This window comes from Oncorhynchus mykiss, unplaced genomic scaffold (genome assembly GCF_013265735.2).
Source record: "Oncorhynchus mykiss isolate Arlee unplaced genomic scaffold, USDA_OmykA_1.1 un_scaffold_445, whole genome shotgun sequence".
Taxonomy (NCBI): domain Eukaryota; kingdom Metazoa; phylum Chordata; class Actinopteri; order Salmoniformes; family Salmonidae; genus Oncorhynchus; species Oncorhynchus mykiss.
In genome coordinates, this window is record NW_023493892.1 from 45,001 (window position 1) to 55,705 (window position 10,705).

The window sequence follows — 10,705 nt, forward strand, 5'->3', positions numbered from 1 at the left end:
CAATCACAATCTGCATCCATCGTAATATCTTAAAGTGTCCATAAAGCACTAAGCACGGCCCCGACCAAGAGAGGGCCGTAGTGGGCTACTCCCCTAGCGGGCTATATAAATAAAATGACCGGTAAATGCATTTTGGACAGTTTTATAATTTTTGGGTGACCAGGTGCACAAGTTCCATTTGGGTGACCAGGTGCACGCCGGCTTTTGGGTGACCAGGTGCACGCCGGTCTTTTGGGTGACCAGGTGCACAAGTTCCATTTGGGTGACCAGGTGCACGCCGGCTTTTGGGTGACCAGGTGCACAAGTTCCATTTGGGTGACCAGGTGCACGCCGGCTTTTGGGTGACCAGGTGCACAAGTTCCATTTGGGTGACCAGGTGCACGCCGGCTTTTGGGTGACCAGGTGCACATGGTCCTTTGGGTGACCAGGTGCACGCCGGCCTTTGGGTGACCAGGTGCACACGGTTCTTTTGGGTGACCAGGTGCACATGGTCCTTTGGGTGACCAGGTGCACGCCGGCCTTTGGGTGACCAGGTGCACACGGTTCTTTTGGGTGACCAGGTGCACATGGTCCTTTGGGTGACCAGGTGCACGCCGGCCTTTGGGTGACCAGGTGCACATGGTCCTTTTGGGTGACCAGGTGCACATGGTCCTTTGGGTGACCAGGTGCACGCCGGCCTTTGGGTGACCAGGTGCACACGGTTCTTTTGGGTGACCAGGTGCACATGGTCCTTTGGGTGACCAGGTGCACGCCGGCCTTTGGGTGACCAGGTGCACATGGTCCTTTTGGGTGACCAGGTGCACATGGTCCTTTGGGTGACCAGGTGCACGCCGGCCTTTGGGTGACCAGGTGCACACGGTTCTTTTGGGTGACCAGGTGCACATGGTCCTTTGGGTGACCAGGTGCACGCCGGCCTTTGGGTGACCAGGTGCACATGGTCCTTTTGGGTGACCAGGTGCACATGGTCCTTTGGGTGACCAGGTGCACGCCGGCCTTTGGGTGACCAGGTGCACATGGTCCTTTGGGTGACCAGGTGCACGCCGGCCTTTGGGTGACCAGGTGCACATGGTCCTTTGGGTGACCAGGTGCACGCCGGCCTTTGGGTGACCAGGTGCACATGGTCCTTTTGGGTGACCAGGTGCACATGGTCCTTTGGGTGACCAGGTGCACGCCGGCCTTTGGGTGACCAGGTGCACATGGTCCTTTGGGTGACCAGGTGCACGCCGGCCTTTGGGTGACCAGGTGCACATGGTCCTTTGGGTGACCAGGTGCACGCCGGCCTTTGGGTGACCAGGTGCACATGGTCCTTTTGGGTGACCAGGTGCACATGGTCCTTTGGGTGACCAGGTGCACGCCGGCCTTTGGGTGACCAGGTGCACATGGTCCTTTTGGGTGACCAGGTGCACGCCGGCCTTTGGGTGACCAGGTGCACATGGTCCTTTTGGGTGACCAGGTGCACATGGTCCTTTGGGTGACCAGGTGCACGCCGGCCTTTGGGTGACCAGGTGCACACGGTCCTTTTGGGTGACCAGGTGCACGCCGGCCTTTGGGTGACCAGGTGCACATGGTCCTTTTGGGTGACCAGGTGCACGCCGGCCTTTGGGTGACCAGGTGCACGCCGGTCCTTTTGGGTGACCAGGTGCACAAGTTCCATTTGGGTGACCAGGTGCACGCGGTTCATAACAGCGCGGTTATCTGCTTTAATGTCCGAGGAGGGGTGCTTAAGTGTGGGTGCCCTGGTTCACCTGGTATGCGAGGTTGTGGAGGTGGGGGGGGTCCCCTGCTGGTATCATCCCCGAAATAGAGGGGTGATACCCGGGTGGTGAGTAAGGGCCTACAAGCCTGGAGGTCAATAGCTCCAGGGGGTAAGCTCTACTGTCATGTCCGTAAATAGAGTGGTGTTACCCGGGTTTTGAACCATATTTTAATTTTTGGGTTACCAGATGCACACGGGTCTTTTGGAAAACAATCACAATCTGCATCCATCGTAATATCTTAAACTGTATATAAAGCACCTAAGGACGGGCCTGACCGAGAGAGGGCCGTAGTAGGGTACTCCCCTAGCGGGCTATATCAATAGAATGACCGGTAAAATGATTTAAAACAGTTTTATAATTTTTGGGTTACCAGATGCACACGGGTCTTTTGGAAAACAATCACAATCTGCATCCATCGTAATATATGAAACTGTATATAAAGCACTGAAGGACGGCCCCGACCGAGACAGGGCCTTAGTGGGGTGCTCCCATAGCGGGCTATATCAATAGAATGACCGGTAAAAGTATTTAAAACCGTTTTATAATTTTTGGGTTACCAGATGCACGTTTTCAATCACCAGTTGCACGGAGGATTAATAGCAATCTGCATCCATCGTGATTTCTTAAAGTGTGTAAAAAGCACCCAAGGACGGCCCTGACAGAGAGAGGGCCGTAGTGGGGCACTCCCCTAGCGGGCTATATCAATAGAATGACGGGTAAAAGTATTTAAAACCCTTTTATAATTTTTGGGTTACCAGATGCACGTTTTCAATCACCAGGTGCACGGAGGAAAATGAGCATTTGCATCCATAGTCATGTTTTAAACCGTCCATAAAGCACTCTTGGCCGGCCCCGGCAGAGAGAGAAAGAGATGGTGAAAAAAAAAAAAAATCATCATCAGACCTTCCATAAATAATTCGGGCCGGCCCCCATTGCTAAAGGTCCGTAGTAGGGTGCGCCATAAGCGGACATGAATAGATGGAACACCGCTAACCGCATAGAGAACCGTGTTTTGGGTGACCAGGTGCACGTTTTCAATCACCAGTTGCACATTTTCAATCACCAGTTGCACGGAGGATTAATAGCAATCTGCATCCATCGCGATTTCTTAAAGTGTCTATAAAGCACTCAGGACGGGCCCGACCGAGACAGGGCCTTAGTGGGGTGCTCCCATAGCGGGCAACAATGAGAGGGGTGCCTTTAAATTCATTTTGAACCATATTTGAAATTTTGGGTTACCAGATGCACGTTTTCAATCACCAGTTGCACGGAGGATTAATAGCAATCTGCATCCATCGTGATTTCTTAAAGTGTGTAAAAAGCACCCAAGGACGGCCCTGACAGAGAGAGGGCCGTAGTGGGGCACTCCCCTAGCGGGCTATATCAATAGAATGACGGGTAAAAGTATTTAAAACCCTTTTATAATTTTTGGGTTACCAGATGCACGTTTTCAATCACCAGGTGCACGGAGGAAAATGAGCATTTGCATCCATAGTCATGTTTTAAACCGTCCATAAAGCACTCTTGGCCGGCCCCGGCAGAGAGAGAAAGAGATGGTGAAAAAAAAAAAAAATCATCATCAGACCTTCCATAAATAATTCGGGCCGGCCCCCATTGCTAAAGGTCCGTAGTAGGGTGCGCCATAAGCGGACATGAATAGATGGAACACCGCTAACCGCATAGAGAACCGTGTTTTGGGTGACCAGGTGCACGTTTTCAATCACCAGTTGCACATTTTCAATCACCAGTTGCACGGAGGATTAATAGCAATCTGCATCCATCGCGATTTCTTAAAGTGTCTATAAAGCACTCAGGACGGGCCCGACCGAGACAGGGCCTTAGTGGGGTGCTCCCATAGCGGGCAACAATGAGAGGGGTGCCTTTAAATTCATTTTGAACCATATTTGAAATTTTGGGTTACCAGATGCACGTTTTCAATCACCAGTTGCACGGAGGATTAATAGCAATCTGCATCCATCGTGATTTCTTAAAGTGTGTAAAAAGCACCCAAGGACGGCCCTGACAGAGAGAGGGCCGTAGTGGGGCACTCCCCTAGCGGGCTATATCAATAGAATGACGGGTAAAAGTATTTAAAACCCTTTTATAATTTTTGGGTTACCAGATGCACGTTTTCAATCACCAGGTGCACGGAGGAAAATGAGCATTTGCATCCATAGTCATGTTTTAAACCGTCCATAAAGCACTCTTGGCCGGCCCCGGCAGAGAGAGAAAGAGATGGTGAAAAAAAAAAAAAATCATCATCAGACCTTCCATAAATAATTCGGGCCGGCCCCCATTGCTAAAGGTCCGTAGTAGGGTGCGCCATAAGCGGACATGAATAGATGGAACACCGCTAACCGCATAGAGAACCGTGTTTTGGGTGACCAGGTGCACGTTTTCAATCACCAGTTGCACATTTTCAATCACCAGTTGCACGGAGGATTAATAGCAATCTGCATCCATCGCGATTTCTTAAAGTGTCTATAAAGCACTCAGGACGGGCCCGACCGAGACAGGGCCTTAGTGGGGTGCTCCCATAGCGGGCAACAATGAGAGGGGTGCCTTTAAATTCATTTTGAACCATATTTGAAATTTTGGGTTACCAGATGCACGTTTTCAATCACCAGTTGCACGGAGGATTAATAGCAATCTGCATCCATCGTGATTTCTTAAAGTGTGTAAAAAGCACCCAAGGACGGCCCTGACAGAGAGAGGGCCGTAGTGGGGCACTCCCCTAGCGGGCTATATCAATAGAATGACGGGTAAAAGTATTTAAAACCCTTTTATAATTTTTGGGTTACCAGATGCACGTTTTCAATCACCAGGTGCACGGAGGAAAATGAGCATTTGCATCCATAGTCATGTTTTAAACCGTCCATAAAGCACTCTTGGCCGGCCCCGGCAGAGAGAGAAAGAGATGGTGAAAAAAAAAAAAAATCATCATCAGACCTTCCATAAATAATTCGGGCCGGCCCCCATTGCTAAAGGTCCGTAGTAGGGTGCGCCATAAGCGGACATGAATAGATGGAACACCGCTAACCGCATAGAGAACCGTGTTTTGGGTGACCAGGTGCACGTTTTCAATCACCAGTTGCACATTTTCAATCACCAGTTGCACGGAGGATTAATAGCAATCTGCATCCATCGCGATTTCTTAAAGTGTCTATAAAGCACTCAGGACGGGCCCGACCGAGACAGGGCCTTAGTGGGGTGCTCCCATAGCGGGCAACAATGAGAGGGGTGCCTTTAAATTCATTTTGAACCATATTTGAAATTTTGGGTTACCAGATGCACGTTTTCAATCACCAGTTGCACGGAGGATTAATAGCAATCTGCATCCATCGTGATTTCTTAAAGTGTGTAAAAAGCACCCAAGGACGGCCCTGACAGAGAGAGGGCCGTAGTGGGGCACTCCCCTAGCGGGCTATATCAATAGAATGACGGGTAAAAGTATTTAAAACCCTTTTATAATTTTTGGGTTACCAGATGCACGTTTTCAATCACCAGGTGCACGGAGGAAAATGAGCATTTGCATCCATAGTCATGTTTTAAACCGTCCATAAAGCACTCTTGGCCGGCCCCGGCAGAGAGAGAAAGAGATGGTGAAAAAAAAAAAAAATCATCATCAGACCTTCCATAAATAATTCGGGCCGGCCCCCATTGCTAAAGGTCCGTAGTAGGGTGCGCCATAAGCGGACATGAATAGATGGAACACCGCTAACCGCATAGAGAACCGTGTTTTGGGTGACCAGGTGCACGTTTTCAATCACCAGTTGCACATTTTCAATCACCAGTTGCACGGAGGATTAATAGCAATCTGCATCCATCGCGATTTCTTAAAGTGTCTATAAAGCACTCAGGACGGGCCCGACCGAGACAGGGCCTTAGTGGGGTGCTCCCATAGCGGGCAACAATGAGAGGGGTGCCTTTAAATTCATTTTGAACCATATTTGAAATTTTGGGTTACCAGATGCACGTTTTCAATCACCAGTTGCACGGAGGATTAATAGCAATCTGCATCCATCGTGATTTCTTAAAGTGTGTAAAAAGCACCCAAGGACGGCCCTGACAGAGAGAGGGCCGTAGTGGGGCACTCCCCTAGCGGGCTATATCAATAGAATGACGGGTAAAAGTATTTAAAACCCTTTTATAATTTTTGGGTTACCAGATGCACGTTTTCAATCACCAGGTGCACGGAGGAAAATGAGCATTTGCATCCATAGTCATGTTTTAAACCGTCCATAAAGCACTCTTGGCCGGCCCCGGCAGAGAGAGAAAGAGATGGTGAAAAAAAAAAAAAATCATCATCAGACCTTCCATAAATAATTCGGGCCGGCCCCCATTGCTAAAGGTCCGTAGTAGGGTGCGCCATAAGCGGACATGAATAGATGGAACACCGCTAACCGCATAGAGAACCGTGTTTTGGGTGACCAGGTGCACGTTTTCAATCACCAGTTGCACATTTTCAATCACCAGTTGCACGGAGGATTAATAGCAATCTGCATCCATCGCGATTTCTTAAAGTGTCTATAAAGCACTCAGGACGGGCCCGACCGAGACAGGGCCTTAGTGGGGTGCTCCCATAGCGGGCAACAATGAGAGGGGTGCCTTTAAATTCATTTTGAACCATATTTGAAATTTTGGGTTACCAGATGCACGTTTTCAATCACCAGTTGCACGGAGGATTAATAGCAATCTGCATCCATCGTGATTTCTTAAAGTGTGTAAAAAGCACCCAAGGACGGCCCTGACAGAGAGAGGGCCGTAGTGGGGCACTCCCCTAGCGGGCTATATCAATAGAATGACGGGTAAAAGTATTTAAAACCCTTTTATAATTTTTGGGTTACCAGATGCACGTTTTCAATCACCAGGTGCACGGAGGAAAATGAGCATTTGCATCCATAGTCATGTTTTAAACCGTCCATAAAGCACTCTTGGCCGGCCCCGGCAGAGAGAGAAAGAGATGGTGAAAAAAAAAAAAAATCATCATCAGACCTTCCATAAATAATTCGGGCCGGCCCCCATTGCTAAAGGTCCGTAGTAGGGTGCGCCATAAGCGGACATGAATAGATGGAACACCGCTAACCGCATAGAGAACCGTGTTTTGGGTGACCAGGTGCACGTTTTCAATCACCAGTTGCACATTTTCAATCACCAGTTGCACGGAGGATTAATAGCAATCTGCATCCATCGCGATTTCTTAAAGTGTCTATAAAGCACTCAGGACGGGCCCGACCGAGACAGGGCCTTAGTGGGGTGCTCCCATAGCGGGCAACAATGAGAGGGGTGCCTTTAAATTCATTTTGAACCATATTTGAAATTTTGGGTTACCAGATGCACGTTTTCAATCACCAGTTGCACGGAGGATTAATAGCAATCTGCATCCATCGTGATTTCTTAAAGTGTGTAAAAAGCACCCAAGGACGGCCCTGACAGAGAGAGGGCCGTAGTGGGGCACTCCCCTAGCGGGCTATATCAATAGAATGACGGGTAAAAGTATTTAAAACCCTTTTATAATTTTTGGGTTACCAGATGCACGTTTTCAATCACCAGGTGCACGGAGGAAAATGAGCATTTGCATCCATAGTCATGTTTTAAACCGTCCATAAAGCACTCTTGGCCGGCCCCGGCAGAGAGAGAAAGAGATGGTGAAAAAAAAAAAAAATCATCATCAGACCTTCCATAAATAATTCGGGCCGGCCCCCATTGCTAAAGGTCCGTAGTAGGGTGCGCCATAAGCGGACATGAATAGATGGAACACCGCTAACCGCATAGAGAACCGTGTTTTGGGTGACCAGGTGCACGTTTTCAATCACCAGTTGCACATTTTCAATCACCAGTTGCACGGAGGATTAATAGCAATCTGCATCCATCGCGATTTCTTAAAGTGTCTATAAAGCACTCAGGACGGGCCCGACCGAGACAGGGCCTTAGTGGGGTGCTCCCATAGCGGGCAACAATGAGAGGGGTGCCTTTAAATTCATTTTGAACCATATTTGAAATTTTGGGTTACCAGATGCACGTTTTCAATCACCAGTTGCACGGAGGATTAATAGCAATCTGCATCCATCGTGATTTCTTAAAGTGTGTAAAAAGCACCCAAGGACGGCCCTGACAGAGAGAGGGCCGTAGTGGGGCACTCCCCTAGCGGGCTATATCAATAGAATGACGGGTAAAAGTATTTAAAACCCTTTTATAATTTTTGGGTTACCAGATGCACGTTTTCAATCACCAGGTGCACGGAGGAAAATGAGCATTTGCATCCATAGTCATGTTTTAAACCGTCCATAAAGCACTCTTGGCCGGCCCCGGCAGAGAGAGAAAGAGATGGTGAAAAAAAAAAAAAATCATCATCAGACCTTCCATAAATAATTCGGGCCGGCCCCCATTGCTAAAGGTCCGTAGTAGGGTGCGCCATAAGCGGACATGAATAGATGGAACACCGCTAACCGCATAGAGAACCGTGTTTTGGGTGACCAGGTGCACGTTTTCAATCACCAGTTGCACATTTTCAATCACCAGTTGCACGGAGGATTAATAGCAATCTGCATCCATCGCGATTTCTTAAAGTGTCTATAAAGCACTCAGGACGGGCCCGACCGAGACAGGGCCTTAGTGGGGTGCTCCCATAGCGGGCAACAATGAGAGGGGTGCCTTTAAATTCATTTTGAACCATATTTGAAATTTTGGGTTACCAGATGCACGTTTTCAATCACCAGTTGCACGGAGGATTAATAGCAATCTGCATCCATCGTGATTTCTTAAAGTGTGTAAAAAGCACCCAAGGACGGCCCTGACAGAGAGAGGGCCGTAGTGGGGCACTCCCCTAGCGGGCTATATCAATAGAATGACGGGTAAAAGTATTTAAAACCCTTTTATAATTTTTGGGTTACCAGATGCACGTTTTCAATCACCAGGTGCACGGAGGAAAATGAGCATTTGCATCCATAGTCATGTTTTAAACCGTCCATAAAGCACTCTTGGCCGGCCCCGGCAGAGAGAGAAAGAGATGGTGAAAAAAAAAAAAAATCATCATCAGACCTTCCATAAATAATTCGGGCCGGCCCCCATTGCTAAAGGTCCGTAGTAGGGTGCGCCATAAGCGGACATGAATAGATGGAACACCGCTAACCGCATAGAGAACCGTGTTTTGGGTGACCAGGTGCACGTTTTCAATCACCAGTTGCACATTTTCAATCACCAGTTGCACGGAGGATTAATAGCAATCTGCATCCATCGCGATTTCTTAAAGTGTCTATAAAGCACTCAGGACGGGCCCGACCGAGACAGGGCCTTAGTGGGGTGCTCCCATAGCGGGCAACAATGAGAGGGGTGCCTTTAAATTCATTTTGAACCATATTTGAAATTTTGGGTTACCAGATGCACGTTTTCAATCACCAGTTGCACGGAGGATTAATAGCAATCTGCATCCATCGTGATTTCTTAAAGTGTGTAAAAAGCACCCAAGGACGGCCCTGACAGAGAGAGGGCCGTAGTGGGGCACTCCCCTAGCGGGCTATATCAATAGAATGACGGGTAAAAGTATTTAAAACCCTTTTATAATTTTTGGGTTACCAGATGCACGTTTTCAATCACCAGGTGCACGGAGGAAAATGAGCATTTGCATCCATAGTCATGTTTTAAACCGTCCATAAAGCACTCTTGGCCGGCCCCGGCAGAGAGAGAAAGAGATGGTGAAAAAAAAAAAAAATCATCATCAGACCTTCCATAAATAATTCGGGCCGGCCCCCATTGCTAAAGGTCCGTAGTAGGGTGCGCCATAAGCGGACATGAATAGATGGAACACCGCTAACCGCATAGAGAACCGTGTTTTGGGTGACCAGGTGCACGTTTTCAATCACCAGTTGCACATTTTCAATCACCAGTTGCACGGAGGATTAATAGCAATCTGCATCCATCGCGATTTCTTAAAGTGTCTATAAAGCACTCAGGACGGGCCCGACCGAGACAGGGCCTTAGTGGGGTGCTCCCATAGCGGGCAACAATGAGAGGGGTGCCTTTAAATTCATTTTGAACCATATTTGAAATTTTGGGTTACCAGATGCACGTTTTCAATCACCAGTTGCACGGAGGATTAATAGCAATCTGCATCCATCGTGATTTCTTAAAGTGTGTAAAAAGCACCCAAGGACGGCCCTGACAGAGAGAGGGCCGTAGTGGGGCACTCCCCTAGCGGGCTATATCAATAGAATGACGGGTAAAAGTATTTAAAACCCTTTTATAATTTTTGGGTTACCAGATGCACGTTTTCAATCACCAGGTGCACGGAGGAAAATGAGCATTTGCATCCATAGTCATGTTTTAAACCGTCCATAAAGCACTCTTGGCCGGCCCCGGCAGAGAGAGAAAGAGATGGTGAAAAAAAAAAAAAATCATCATCAGACCTTCCATAAATAATTCGGGCCGGCCCCCATTGCTAAAGGTCCGTAGTAGGGTGCGCCATAAGCGGACATGAATAGATGGAACACCGCTAACCGCATAGAGAACCGTGTTTTGGGTGACCAGGTGCACGTTTTCAATCACCAGTTGCACATTTTCAATCACCAGTTGCACGGAGGATTAATAGCAATCTGCATCCATCGCGATTTCTTAAAGTGTCTATAAAGCACTCAGGACGGGCCCGACCGAGACAGGGCCTTAGTGGGGTGCTCCCATAGCGGGCAACAATGAGAGGGGTGCCTTTAAATTCATTTTGAACCATATTTGAAATTTTGGGTTACCAGATGCACGTTTTCAATCACCAGTTGCACGGAGGATTAATAGCAATCTGCATCCATCGTGATTTCTTAAAGTGTGTAAAAAGCACCCAAGGACGGCCCTGACAGAGAGAGGGCCGTAGTGGGGCACTCCCCTAGCGGGCTATATCAATAGAATGACGGGTAAAAGTATTTAAAACCCTTTTATAATTTTTGGGTTACCAGATGCAC